General features: G+C 40.9%; 1 protein-coding gene across 1 annotated transcript in view; it reads right to left on the reverse strand.

Annotated features, from left to right (window-relative positions):
- Positions 1–5,097: 5,097 nt before the first annotated feature.
- The window catches only part of LOC138436269 (uncharacterized), a 57,252-nt gene continuing 46,587 nt past the window's right edge, over positions 5,098–15,762 (reverse strand). The window contains exons 9-10 of the mRNA XM_069581924.1: positions 6,394–6,441; positions 5,098–6,064 (exon numbers count right to left, since the gene is read on the reverse strand). The gene's annotated coding sequence lies outside the window, so the exon portion shown is untranslated. The remainder of the gene's footprint in view (positions 6,065–6,393; positions 6,442–15,762) is intronic.

Genomic DNA, 15,762 nt, shown 5'->3' on the forward strand with positions numbered 1-15,762 from the left:
AAAACTGGAAATAGAACTGCCTTATGACCCAGCAATCCCACTGCTGGCATACACACCAAGGAAACCAGAATTGAAAGAGACACGTGTACCCCAATGTTCATCGCAGCACTGTTTACAATAGCCAGGACATGGAAGCAACCTAGATGTCCATCAGCAGACGAATGGATAAAAAAGCTGTGGTACATATACACAATGGAATATTACTCAGCCATTAAAAAGAATACATTTGAATCAGTTCTAATGAGGTGGATGAAACTGGAGCCTATTATACACAGTGAAGTAAGTCAGAAAGAAAAACACCAATACAGTATACTAATGCATATATATGGAATTTTAAAAGGTAGTAACAATAACCCTATATGTGAGATAGCAAAAGAGACACATGTATAGAACAGTCTTTTGGACTCTGTGGGAGAAGGTGAGGGTGGGATGATTTGAGAGAATAGCACTGAACCATGTATATTATCATATGTGAAACAGATCTCCAGTCCAGGTTCAATGCATGAGACAAGGTGCTCAGGGCTGGTGGACTGGGATGACCCTGAGGGATGGGATGGGGAGGGAGGTGGGAGAGGGGTGCAGGATGGGGAACAGATGTACACCCATGGGCTGATTCATGTCAATGTAAGGCAAAAACCACTAAAATATTATAAAGTAATTAGCCTCCAATTAAAATAAATAAAAATAAAAAAATAAAACTATACCAAAAGAAAAAGAAGTGTGGGAGCATGTACCCCCAATGTGTTAAAAAGTAGTTTCCTTTGGGAAGTGAAATTGAGTGGGGGAAGAAATATGTGGAGAGAAATACAGGAGATTTCACTTTTAAGTATATCATATCATACTATTAATCAAAAATAATATTTAATAATCATAAGTATTATTTTAGTCATATTGTTAACATGTGTTCACTTTAAAAACCATTAGAGAGACAAAAAAATACATTGCAGTGCATATTAATTCACATACCCACCCACAAACTATATGTGTAGAGACTAGTTTAAAATATGCTAATTAAACAACTTTTACCAATCTTGGCATGATTACCATCTTTCACCTAAAGTCTTACTGACCTCAGGGGAAAAAAATCAAGCAATCAGCAGTGCTGTAAATTCTTGGCAGGAGCTGATGACACTGAAACCTATACTGTGAGGTTCACCAAACACGCCTGACTGAGGGGGATTTGCTGCGTGGATGCACAAGTGAGTGAATGAATGTCGGCTGAGGTTAATTAGGGTAGCTCTGATGGTGCCATTCATGTTGAGCCCAGAGAAGCTCCAGCCTGGGCTGCAGAGCTCGGTTTTCCCAGGGCCAACCCAGAACTTACGCCATGAAACAGGGCTTGTTGAGACTGTGGAACAAACTTTAGAGCTTTCTTTCTATGTGCTTGAGCTCCACCACGTTTACAGAATGCTGGGTGAGCCTGAGAAATAATAGCTAATAATTTTCATCTGTCCACCATGACTATATGTTTTTTTCCCCATAAGGAATTCATAGCAGCCTCTCACAAAATTGAAATTCTGCAGGGAAATACTTTAAAATAGCAATGTTATAGTGGAAAGCAGCCAATCAGGGAAATTCAACTCCCAAAATTAATAACACAGGAAGTTCTCTACTTGCAAATAAAATATTTCCAAAAGGTCATTTGCAAGTCAGCAGTTTGAAATTAGGAACAATGCTATAAATGGTGGTTAGATTTCCACTTAGCTCTCAAAACATGTAGCATACTGATCCTAACCTGCCTTTGTCAAAACCACACCGATGACAATCTTATTTAAGTTTTGAAACAGACAGGTCTGTAATTGAATATTGTTCATATAAGCATCTGTGAGTTGATGTTGTAACCTAAACACAACTCATAACGCTGTTCTAACCTTCAAAGAGCTGACTTACGAACACCCTAGGAGATAGGTTTTATTATTCCCATTTTTCAGATCAGGAAAGTGAGCCTCAAGAGTCTTACAACTAGAAAGTGTGAAAATCAGAGTTTGAACCCATATTAATCTGTATCTGAAGGCCAAGCCCTTCTCACTGCACCAGTTTGCCTCTTGGTCTCATTAGAATTCTATTGTGGAGATTCTTGAATGCCAGGCTGAGACATCTACAATGCAAGTGATAAGATCAAAGTGTTGCTACACAAAAAAATGAACCTGTGGGTGGATAAATTGGAGGAGGCCCTGGAAGTGGAGAATACAATTTGGAGGAGTAGCTATGGAAAGGTCCAAGAAGAAAATACTGTGAAGGAAAACAACGAATGAATGACAAATAAATCCTTGCAAACCTGGATGACTGACTGCCTCAGAAGCTGAGGGAGAGGAAGCAGTAAAAGAAATCATCTAGATTCAACTCCCAGTAATGGAGAGAAGGATGGCAGCATTAAATGCAAAAGGGGACATAAGGAAATGAGGGGAGGAGGGGAAAAGATGGTGGTTAGTTGCCATTTTCTGGTTGGCCTGTGTCAGATCCCTTTCTTTTTGTGGGAAGCTGAAGGGAATCAGCTGTTATCTGGGCAGCTGGGACGCAGCACATGACTTAGACCGATTGGAAGCCCCAACCCAAGTCTTTGAATCTGGGGGGAATAATACAAAAATCTAGCCATCAAGGACCACACTGGAAGGTGACTGACACACTGAAGACCAGTGTTGATTGCGTGCGGGGAAAGCCAGCTCCAGGGCAGCGTACTCAACAGACTCCTCCTATGGAGTGAACTTGGCCATGCTCTCTGTGCCCTAGACTGCCTGGGTTCCTGCCCATTTTCCATGCTTGGTCCTCTGGCTTCCCTGTCAACCCAGTGAGCCACCTGATATCCTCCCAGTGAATTCATTTTCTGCTTGAATTAGCCAGAGTGGGTTTCTGTTGTTTGCAGTTTTGAACCCTGGGTGGTAAAAATGCTGCCTTCAGTTTTAAACAGATTGCACTGGCATCCCGAGCAGATGCCCAGATGGAAGCCTCCAGCACAAAGTCTAAAATGTGAGATTCAAATTTAGGAGAGAGCTGGGTCCTTGGATATAGATTTAGGATACTTCTAAATAGAGCCAATGACTTAAGTCATGAGAAGGATCAAGGAGAAAGATTTGAGAAAGAGAAAATCAATGTAAGCAATGTGTAGAAATGAACAGACCACCACAATTTAGGAGGCAAGAGAACAAGTCAGAGAAAGAGCATAACAGTTATAGAAGGCAAGTCAAACTAGTGCCACGTCACAAAACCCAGAGAAGCCAAGAGTTTTAAAAACTGATGGAAATCAGATGCTCTTGAATGCTACAGACTCTGAGGAAGATGGGGAAAGACAGAGGGGCACTCGATACAGTGATTAGGTCGTCATTGGTCTTTAGAGAGCTGTTTCATCATGATGGTGGGAAAAGAAATCAGGTTGCAGTGGGGGGAAAGGGGCTGAAGTCCGAGGGGCTAGCGTGGGAGCTGAAGAAGAAAATATAGGCTAGAGCTGAAAGAACTTTGGCAGGACTTTAATTTGTTCACTACTGTATTCCCAGTCCCTGGACAAGCACCTGGCATATGGCAAGTGCTTAATAAATATTTGCTTAATGAATGAATGGAGAAGGGCAGAAGCAGAAAATTAACTTGACTTGGAGTATGATAAAGGCACAAGTTTTTAGTATTCAGGGTACCCAAGTATGCTTGCCAGTCAGGGTTACCAATTCTCTCTCCCACTTCCTCCTGGGGCTGTAGAAGCTGATTTCCTAGCCTCTCATTAGTTACTGAGTAGATGCCTTTTCCCCATTCTCTACTGCTGTCCTCCTTCCTCCACTATTCAGTTTGCACTATAAGCTAATACAGCAGCCATTGTCTAGATCACAATTTCCTGTCCTTACTAATTTCTTATTTTCCTCAGAAAATCCATTCTTCTACTAATTCGTATCCCCTACAGAGTTAAATCAAATATTCCTCATCCATATTTATTTTGTCTCATGTCAGTAAAACCTCAGCAAACTACTGTGGGATGACCTGATAAAACCAAGTCTGATTAACTAAAAACTTTCAGGTAAACCATTAGGTGATAGCTTGATTGTACATTTCTAGAAATTCACTGGTCTGAGGTCCACTGAAATGCCAAATTTTAAATCCAATAACTAAATGACCACATACAGGATCAAAACCTCATAACAAAATCTTATAAGAGCATAAAGTTACAATGGCTTTAACTAATAAAAGATAGAAGATTTATTTTATTTTCAGTCTTTCTCCAAATGTCAGAAGTTTCTGAGTAAAGAACAGGCATTTAAGAGATAAACTGTAACTAGAAATGTAAGAAGTGCTAAGTGGTTCTTTAGTGCAATGAAACACTTGGATTATAATAATAAGATTAAAGACCTGGAGAGATTTCCCAGCCCTGGTTTATAGTTCTTCATGAATGTAAGTGAAGCACATAAAGCTCTTCCAATGAGTTTAAGAAGCAGTCTCCCTTTTTGTCTGCACACTTTAGGGAGGCAGTCTGAGTGCCTATCAAAGGTTCATCAGAGGAGTAAGTTGTATGGATATTACTGTATTAATTTGCCTTTAGACAGTCTGAAATTATTTTTGGGAAAAGAAATACAAAGTGAAAAATTTGCTTTTGATCATGTCATTTCCTTTAGTTTCTTTTCCTAGTAATTTTAAAAATTTATTTATTTTTTAATTGAAGGATAATTGCTTTATAGAATTTTGCTGTTTTCTGTCAAACCTCAGCATGAGTCAATCACAGGCATACATATATGCCCTCCCTTTTGAAACTCCCTCCCCACCCATCCCTCAAGGTTGATACAGAGCCCCTGTTTGAGTTCCTGAGCCATACAGCAAATTCCCGTGGGCTATCTATTTTCCATATGCTAATGTAAGTTTCCATGTTACTCTCTCCATACATCTCGCCCTCTCCTCCCCTCTCCCATGTCTGTAAGTCTATTCTCTATGTCTGTTTTTCCACTGCTGCCCTGTAAATAAATTCTTCAGTACCATTTTTCTGGATTCCGTATATATGTGTTAGAATATGGCATTTATCTTTCTCTTTCTGACTCACTTCACTCTGTATAATAGGTTCTAGGTTCATCCACCTCATTAGAACTGACACAAATGTGTTCCTTTTTATAGCTGAGTAATATTCCATTGTGTATATGTACCACAACTTCTTTATCCATTCATCTGTCAATGGGCATCTAGGTTCCTTCCATGTTTTAGCTGTTGTAAAAAGTGCTGCAATGAACAATGGGTTACATGTGTCTTTTTCAACCCTGGTTTCCTCAGGGTATATGCCTAGGGGTGGGACTGCTGGGTCATATGGTGGTTTTATTGCTAGTTTTTTAAGGAATCTCCATACTGTCTTTCATAGTGGCTGCATCCATTTACATTCCCACCAACAGTGCAAGAACGTTCCCTTTTCTCCACACCATTTCCAGGATTTACTGCATATGTGTAAACAGAATGCATTTGTGAGCACCTAAGTATGTGTGTCGCCAGATCAAGAAATCTGTGTATCATTCCTCACCCTCCTCCTAATGAAAAGCTTGGCTTTGCCCACACTGAGTGCCTGATGGAGGTGGGAATGGTGATGCAGAACGTTTCCAGTCAGCACAGGTCAGTGGTGCTCATCATCAAAGTCCTTCCAGTCACAATAGGAGTTTTTCATCCTCGGGTCCTGGGGACTTGCACTCAACTGAATGATCATTTTCAGATAAAGTTCCTCTGGCCACTTTCATTTCAGTGAAACTGTGACAGCTGTAGATTGGGGAAGATCTATAAATCGGTTAGTCTATGAACTAAAATAAATATGAGATTGCCTCAGACCTGCAACCTTCTTTCCAAAACGGTGGCATCTTGGCACCAGCCTGTGCAGTGAGACATAACCCACGTGCAGGCAGGCCATGATGTAAAATCGGCCATTCTTGCCCGAGAGTGAGAAGCCATTCCTGTGGGAGAGCCTTCGGGGCCTCCCAGGGACACGGTATGAGAAAGGCGTCTTCTCACTGGTGTCACTCTCAGTCATCCAGGATTCTGCACAAAACGAGGCTCACCAAGCTGGCCACAAGGCAGGTGAGGAAGCGTTAGCACGGCGAAGGACAGAAGCTGGCATTCACTAAGGAAGAAATACAGAGCATAAATAATTCTGTATAAGAGAAGAGTTTTATTTTTTAAAGTACAAATTAAGATGAGGAGACATCACTTGCCAGAAATCAACTTGGAAAATTTATTTTTCAAAAAAAAATTCTCCTCGCTGTAGATGAGGAGACAGGCAAACAGGTAGTCTCAGATACTTCTAACAGGTGTGGAAGATGGTCCATATTTCTGGAGGGCCTGCTAGTGCTGTTTATCAAAAGCTCTAAACTGTGACTACCTTCAACTCAGCAACTTCACTCTGAGGAATCAGCCCGAAGAAAATAATCAGAACTACATACAAAGACTTACCTACCAAGAAATGCCTTCATGGTATTACTTTTGATGGTGCAAAACATCCTACAACAAGAAAAAAGGAGATTACAAAATAATACTGTATGATCTCAGAATTACGAAAGAGATGATAGTATGTTTATAGATCTATGGATAAAGGCATGGGAAAATAATCTACCAAAATGTTAACAGCAGAAATCTCTATTGTTCTGGAATTATGGGCGATTTTTATTTTACTCTTTGTACTTTTATTTCTCTCTCCTATGCACATGCATTACTTTGGTAGTCGGCAACAGTACTGTTAAGAACAAATACACAAATAAAAGGAAGTGTACAGCACTAGTCCAGGTTCTTTCACTATTTAGTTATGATTCAAGAAATGCAATTAAACTTCTTGCTTAGTTTCCACAACTTCTCAGTGGAGGATCTGTGATGTCAAGTGTTGAAAGTGCAGAACAGAGTTCTAGGGACTTCTCAAGAACTATTTCCCATGAATTAATAAAGTCAAAGAAATTGAATGGCTTGCTCCCTCTGAGCTGAGGGCTCAGAGCTGCCCATGGTTATCTTTGGACTAAAGGATGCAGTTAAGAGACAGCCAGGACAGCTGGTGTGAGCACATCACTTGTACTGTTCCTCTCATGGCGATGCCACTAACTCCATCCTAACACTCGGCACGTTCTAGTGGACGATGTTACATACGTCAGTCTGGGCTTGTAAATGGTCTCTACATCCCCATCATATTTTGCCATCAATATTCTCTATAATAGTATGTAAAGTTCCAATCACTCTAAGTATGTTACGTAAGAACTAGTGGGCATTTATCTGGGGTCAGGATACCTGCTGTGGGGGCAAACTTGAGAGTCATAGACAAGGTCTTCCCTCAGTCATGCCACCAGCAGATGGATTATTTTGCCTTGCTTTCAAAGTAGACACAGGAGAATTAAGAATAAGCTCCCTTTGAATCCTCCTACACTGTTAGGGGGAATGTAAATTGGTACAGCCACTATGGAGAACAGTATGGAGGTTCCTTAATAAAACTAAAAATAGAGTTGCCACATGATCCAGCGATCTTACTCCTGGGCATATACCCAGAGAAAAACATGGCCCCAAAGGATACATGTACCCCAGTGTTCACTGAAGCACTGTTTACAATAGCTAAAGCATCGAAGCAACCTAAACGTCCATTGACGGAGGGATGGATAAAGAAGATGTGTGTGCATGCATGCGTGGGATACTACTCACCATTAAAAAGAATGAAATAATGCCATTTGCAGGAACAAATGGATGGACCTAGAGACTGTCATGCCGAGTGAAGTAAATCAGATGGAGAAGGAGAAATATTATAGGACATTTCTTATATGTGGGATCTAAAAAGAAATGCTACAGATGAACTTATCTAGGAAACAGGAACAGACTCACAGACTCAGAGACCTAACTTATAGTTTCCAGGAGAGTGTGGGTGTGGGTGGGGGGGAATTGGGGAAGTGATAGATAGGGAGTTTGGATAGACATATAGGCACTGCTATATTTAAAACGGATAACCAACAGGGTCCTGCTGTATAGAACAGGGAACTCAATGTTATGCAGCAGCCTGGATAGGAGGGGAGTTTAGGGGAGAATAGATACATGTACATACATGGCTGAGTCCCTTTGCTATGTACCTGAAACTCTCAAAACATTGTTAATTGGCTATACTCCAATATGAAATTAAACGTTTAAAAAAAGTTTGAAAAGAATAAGCTCCCTTTGAGGGAGGCTAGAGAGTTCTCTCTGTAAAGAATATCAGTGTTTCCTCATAGCTAAATCTGCTAAAGAAAGACTATCCTAGAGGTAAAGAAAGGCAAGTTTTTGACAAGGAAATTGAGACATATTTCCTTGGTGAAATCTCATGGCAACAAGTAAATACTGTCCTATATTTATCATGTTCAGCCTCTTTAAATGAGCACAGCTAATCTAACATGAAGATGGGGTGCAGTGGTTATGGAGTCCTTTAGGCTATGAGCTTTCCAACAGGCAATCTGTCAATATATATCAAAAGCCTACGACCATTCATACTATTTAGCACAGAAAACAGACTTTTGAGAACCTATCTTCAGAAATAATTTCTTAACATGCACAGAAAAATATGTAAGAATGTTCACTGCAGTGTTACTTACAAAAGTGAAACACTGAAAAAAAGTCTAATAATTGGAAGTAGTTATATAAAGAAGATAATAAAATCATAGAGAATTAAGAGATCATTATTCATTATATACTTGTTATGTACTTGAACAATATTTAAAGATACTAAGAAAGCTCATGACATAATGGGAAAAAGTATATGCCATAAATCCAAAGTGGATATAAATTCTATATATGTATGCAGACACACAAACACACATTTAAACACATATGGAGAGAGAGATTATCCAGATTTTTCCAGCTTTATTGGATTACCTTCCTTGCCTCTTTCCAGGTATTTACATATTCCCCAATCCATGCTGGTTTCCACTGGTCACCTTACACTGAACAGCTCTGTTCCAGAATTCTTCCCCAGTCACCTCTAGCCATCTCATAACAGCTTTTCCAGCTGGTTGTCACTCTCTAATATATACCTTACCGTGAAATATGAAAACCTTCTATTTCCCAGGATGCTGCTAACATAAGGCTGCAATTTTAACAAACTTCATGAAGTCTTAATGATTACAGAGGGGAATTACAGTACAGGAAAAAAACCTGTAAAAGTGGATATTGAATATCACTGCTCCCAAATTTCCCCAATTAGACTCTTTCCGGGGGCTCCCGCCTAGCATCCCCCTCCTTTGCTTTCAGCTGCCAGTGTTGTGCAGGAGCTTTTCCTATCTCCTGGATGGGGAGTCTCCTCTAGTCCTCTTGACCCGAGTCCTGAGGCCCCAACTTCTTGATTCAGACTGTTAACAGAGGAAATGAGACATTACAATAATCTGGAAGAGGTACACCTCCTGCCAATAAAAATGGCTCTTTGTGTTATTTAAACAAAAGCCTCAGTATCTTCATCTCAGTTCAGTTCAGTTGCTCAGTCATGTCCGACTCCTTGAGACCCCATGGATTGTAGCACGCCAGGCTTCCCTGTCCATCACCAACTCCCGGAGCTTGCTCAAACTCATGTCCATTGAGTCAGTGATGCTATCCAACCCTCTCATCCTCTGTAGGCCCCTTCTCCTCCAGCCTTCAATCTTTCCCAGCATCGGGGTCTTTTCTAATGAGTCAGTTCTTCACATCAGGTGGCCAAAGTATTGGAGCTTCAGCTTCAGCCTCAGTCCTTCCAATTAGTATTCAGGACTGACTTCCTTTGGGACTGACTGGTTTGATCTTCTAGTCCAAGGGACTCTCAAGAGTCTTCTCCAACGCCACAGCTCAAAAACGTCAATTCTTTGGTGCTCAGCTTTCTTTATGATACAACTCTCACATCCATACATGACTATTGGAAAAACCATAGTTTTGACTATAGGGACCTTTGTCGACAAAGTCAAGTCTCTGCTTTTTAATCTCCATATAAATATCTGCATTTGGATAACTCCACCAGTTCAGAGCATCCCCAAGAACAACTGATTGCCACTTCTTTGGGATCTTCAAAAACACAAAAAGTGTTTTGAGTAAAGACACAGGCCACCTTTCATCTTTAGAAGATTCTAGAAAAAAATTTTTAAATTTGCAATGCAGTTTCAAATACATAATAACAACAAACAGCAAATAAATTCTCACTATGAACCAGGTACATTCCTATACCCTGAACAAATTAACTAATTGATCTTCATGAGACTCTTTCATGGTAAGTGATATTATTAATATTCCCATATGGATGGAGAAATTAGAACAGGGAGGAGTTAAATAATTTGTCCAACATCCCAGAGCCAGGAAACAGTGAAACAAAGCTATTGCCAGATAATCTCATTCTACAGAGTTAACTACTCTTAGCTACTTGGTGACTCAGTGGTAAAGAATCTGCCTGCAATGCAAGAGCTGCAGGAGACATAGGTTCAATCCCTGGGTCAGGAAGATTTCCTGGAGGAGGCCATGGCAACCCACTCAAGTGTTCTTGCCTAGAGAATCCCATAGATAGAAGAGCCTGGTGGGGTACAGTCCATAGGGTTACAAAGAGTCGGACACAACTGAAGTGACTTAGCAGGCACACATTGCATTGTACCAGAGAAGGCACTGGCACCCCACGCCAGTACTCTTGCCTGGAAAATCCCATGGGTGGAGGAGCCTGGTGCGCTGCAGTCCATGGGGTTGCGAAGAGTCAGACATGACTGAGTGACTTCACTTTGACTTTTCACTTTAATGCACTGGAGGAGGAAATGGCAACCCACTCCAGTGTTCTTGCCTGGAGAATCCCAGAGACAAGGGAGCCTGGTGGGCTGCAGTCTATGCGGTCGCGCAGAGTTGGACATGACTGAAGCGACTTAGCAGGCACACATTACATTGTACTGTCCCCTAGGATGGGGGGAGGAGAAGGAATGGAATGTAAAGGAGGGGAGGAGTTACAGCAAAATGGTGACTCAATCTTTTTCTTTTTTCAAATTGCCTAAAAAGAACTTTACCTTTAAAATTAGGAGCCAGAATATATTATACCCATATCTATAATATATCTCTATCCATACCTATATTTCTATCTATGAATGTATTAAAGGAAGAAACATAGAGTTGCTCTGGGCATTGCATCTTCATTTCCCTAATTCACAGTGACCCCTCCTATTTAACCACTAGGGTGGACATCTTTTCTCTAAGAAATGCCTCTTGCTTATGTAAGTAGCCCCCAGGGAACTATGTTTATGCCCTGTGACCTCATGCTTCAGCTTCAGACAAGTGAACTAAAAGACTTCTTGACTCCCTTAGGACCAATGCAATTTTCTTATCTGAAGATTTTACATTGGAACTGCGAGCCCAACCAGTCAATCTGGGTTAATCTCTTTTTTTTTTTTTGATAGAAGATGGAAATTTATTGGTCAAACATAAGACTTATATATGAATATGCTTTTCCATAAGCACCTGTGTTACTTTGTGAAGTATATTTTTCTTTTTTTTTTTACTTTACAATACTGTATTGGTTTTGCCATACATTGACATGAATCCACCACAGGTGTACATGTGTTCCCAAACATGAACCCCCCTCCCACCTCCCTCCCCATAACATCTCTCTGGGTCATCACCGTGCACCAGCCCCAAGCATGCTGTATCCTGCGTCAGACATAGACTGGCGATTCGATTCTTTGGGTTAATCTCTTGTACAGAGGACATATATGGTCAGAGTAAGTTAACTACTGCAACAACCAACCCCCAAATTTCAGTAGCTTATTTCTCAATCATATCCAGTTCAAATAGGTCAATGGGGAAATGCTGTGCTCCAATAAATTTTATCAACTATCCAGGCTCCTTTTTCATCTAGCAGTTCAACTATTTTCTAAGGTCCTAGTCAAAGAAAGAGGAAGAGGATGGAGAGGTACAGAGCAGGTTTTCTAATTGGCCAGGACTGAGAATAGTATGTATCACTTCTGCCCACATTTTCCTGGCCATAATTCATCATATGACTGCACTTGACTGCAAAGAGTCCTTTGGACTGCAAGGAGATCAAACCAGTCAATCCTAAAGGAAATCAGTCCTGAATATTCATTGGAAGGACTGATGCTGAAGCTGAAGCTTCAATACTTTGGCCACTTGATGCGAAGAACTGACTCATTAGAAAAGACCCTGATGCTGGGAAAGATTGAGGGCAGGAGGAGAAGGGGACGACAGAGGATGAGATGGTTGGATGGCATCACTGACTCAATGGATGTGAGTTTGAGCAAGCTCTGGGAGTTGGTAATAGACAGGGAAGCCTGGTGTGCTGCAGTCCATGGGGTCTCAAAGAGTCGGACATGACTGAATGACTGAACTGAACTGAACTGAACTGCAAAGGATGCTGAAAAATGTCATTTCATTATATGCTCAGAATGAAGAACAAGTGGACAGGTGACCACCTGGTTAGTCTCTGTCACAACACCTAAGTTTGAACTGTGGGGTTTATAGGCTGCTCTGGGCATGAAACAGCAAAGAAAGCTGATTGGTAGAGAGGGACAAATGAAGCAGATGTCCGTAGGGAAGCAGAGATAACAGCCTGGGGTGGTAGGGGTGGCGAGAGACAGAGAGAGTCCTGTGGTTTTCTCTTCCTGGCTTTCCACTTTGAGACACAATATTGTTGTTTTGTTTGGCTTTATTCTGTTTTCATAGGTATATAATTTTTGTAATAATAGCTTTAGATATAATTCACATGTTAAAAAATTCAATCTTTTAAAAGTATACAAGTGAGGGACTTCCCTGGTGGTCCAGAGGCTAAGACTCTGAGCTCCCAATGCTGGGGACCTGGGTTCCATCCCTGGTCAGGGAACTAGGTCCCACATGCTGCAACCAAAGATCCCATATTCCACAGCGGAGGTCGAAGATCCTGTGTGCCTCAACTAAGACCTGGTGTAACCAAATAAATAAAAATAAATATTTCAAAAAGTGAAGTATGCAATTAAGTTGGTTTTTTTAAATTATATTCAGAATTGTGCAGCAACTATCACTATCTAATTCCAGACCATTTTTATCTCCCCCAGAAGACACTCCAGGCCCATTAGCAATCATTTTCCATTCCCCACTCTGCCCAGCCCCCAGTAGCCAACTGGGACCACATAATAAGTGAGCTTTTGTGTCTAGTTTCTTTCACTTATTCAAGGTTCTTTCATGTTGTAGCAAGTATCAGCATTTCATTTCTATGATAAAATAATATTCCATTATAGGGGTACGCTAATTGCTTTATCATTCATCAGCTGGTGGACATTGGAGTTGTTTCCGCTCTTCGTCTATTCTGAATAATGCTGCTGTGAACACTGGTGCACAAGTTCTAGTGTGCACTTAAGTTTCCATAGGAGTCGAATCACTGGGTCATATGGTAATAACACTATGATTAACATTTTGAGGAACTGTCACTAGTTCTTAAGAGTCCTGGCTGCCCTTGCTCTACTTGAGCATCCTTCACATAAATATGTGAATTCCTTTTCTTTTCTCTTCTTTAATCAATTTGAACTAGTTTCAGCAACATTATTGGCAACCTCAAGAACCATAACAAAGTCACCTACCCCCATTGCTTTTGGCTTTGACGTCCCTGACTTCTCAGTCCTCTTTATTTTGGCTCTATTTTTGCCTGCCTATTTAATAATGCTTTAGTTTGGCTTTTTCTTGGCTACAACCACCAGGCACTCATTCCAGCTAGCTTGAGTATAAGAACTTAAAGAAAAATACAAGATAAGATAATGGAAGCTTTCAGAAACACAAGAACAGAAACCGTAACGGGCTGGCCTCAGAGAAACTAGTGCTAAAAGCTAGTTCTCAATTTGAGGTGGGCTGACAGACCTCACTAACAGACATCCTTCGGTGTTTGTGGGATTTCATCATTATAAATACAGTTCACCCTTCCTCCTTTCTGCACTGCTAATAACTTCTGTGTTTGCTTTCTTTCATGCCACTCCTCTGAGAATGACTCTGATTAGCCCAGGATCTCTTTCTCTTTTCATATCTGGCTACAGGTCATGGGAATCTAGTGAATTTACGGATTAACTGCCCTTGAATCAGGGATTCACCTCTTCTCCAATCAGCCATTAGAATGGATAGCTGGATAGCAAGCTACAAAACATGGCTGTTGGACCTACTTCTTCAGTAGGACAAGGGTTTAGAGCAGTTTCCAGTAGATGATACTGGGGTGGGAGGATATGGTGATTAATTCCGTGAGTGTGTGGTTGGTATTTTTAATGAAAAATGGATCACTTCTTTTTAAATCAACTTCTGTCTTTGTTCTTAGCAATTCTGCCAGAATCTAGTTTCCTGTGTTCAATCTCCGGCACTGTACATTATAATTAAGGGTAAGACAAGTCCCTGCTCCCATCTCAACACAATCCCTTCTTGCTCAACTACCTCCCTGTGAGAAGAGTTGGATTAGACATACAGGCAGACCTCGGAGATACTGTGGGTTTGGTTCCAGACCACAGCAATAAAGTGAAGACTGCAGTAAAGCAAGTCACATGGATTTTTTGGTTTCCCAGTGCATATACAATTTATGCTTAGGCTATTCTGTAGCCCATCAAGTGTGCAATGGCATTATGTCTAAAAAAACAACATACCTTAATTTAAATATGTGAATGTGTACTCAGTCACTCAGTCATGTCCAACACTTTGTGACCCCATGGACTGTAGCCTGCCAGGCTCCTTTGTCCATGGGATTTTCCAGGCAAGAATTCTGGAGTGAGTTGTCATTTCCTTCTCCAGGGGATCTTCCTGACCAAGGAATGGAACCCGTGTCTCCTATATCTTCTATGCAGGCGGATTCCTCACCCACTGAGCCATAGAAAAAGACCAATTTAAATACACTTTACTGCTAAAAAAGGCTGTCATCTGAGCCTTCAGCGAGTAGTAGTACTAACATGAAATGTTACTGATCATGTCACTGCAGCAAGTACAATATTGAAAAAGGGCTTCTCTAGTGGCTCAGACAGCAAAGAATATGCTTGCAAAACGGGAGACCTGGGTTTGATCCCTGAGTCACAAAGATCCCCGAGTCACAAAGATCCCCTGGAGGAGGACATGGCTACCCACTCCAGTATTCTTGCCTGGAAAATTCCATGGACATAGACGCCTACTGAGCTACAGGCCATGGGGTCACAAAGAGTCAGACACAAGTGAGTGACTCTTTCTTTTTTCACGTTCATTGCTAGAATTACCAAAGTATGACACAGAGTTATGAAATGAGCAAATGTTACTGGAAAAATGGTGCTGATAGACTTCCTTGATGCAGGATGGCCATAAACCTTCCATTTGTAAAAAGCACAATATTTGCAAAGCGCACAAAAAAGTGAAGCACAATAAAGTGAGGTGCGCCTGTATGTGCAGAGGCAGCTCATCCCCTTGGAGAATGCAAAGGTAAAAGGAGCAGAAAGAAGGCCTGGGAAAACCAGAAGACCCTATTTCCTGTTCCCATCATATCTCCTCCCCTTCTCCTTCCCTCTCCCTCACTTCTCTCTCTATCTCCCATCCTATTTCCTAAGACATAAAGGGCTACAGCCACAGCAAAAGCTCAGAAAGTATAACAAATTGTCTCCAATTGCCAGGTTTATTTTCAACATGTCACAGCTGGAATAGGACAGGAAGCTCCTTGAGCCAAAATTTAAGCTTCAGGATGGGTAAAAAACTGGCCTTAAGTAACTTTCTTTCTAAAAGACAGAACCCAGAGATAGAAGTTTATGTATAAAAGGAAAAAGTACAGGTTTTAGTATGTTAAAATAAGCAATAACTTTTGAAATGAAAATGTAAATGCTAATCATTAAGAATTTTCCAGAATATTAAATTATGTATGTG

Source organism: Ovis canadensis, chromosome 3, assembly GCF_042477335.2.
Source record: "Ovis canadensis isolate MfBH-ARS-UI-01 breed Bighorn chromosome 3, ARS-UI_OviCan_v2, whole genome shotgun sequence".
In the NCBI taxonomy this organism is placed as follows: Eukaryota; Metazoa; Chordata; class Mammalia; order Artiodactyla; family Bovidae; genus Ovis; species Ovis canadensis.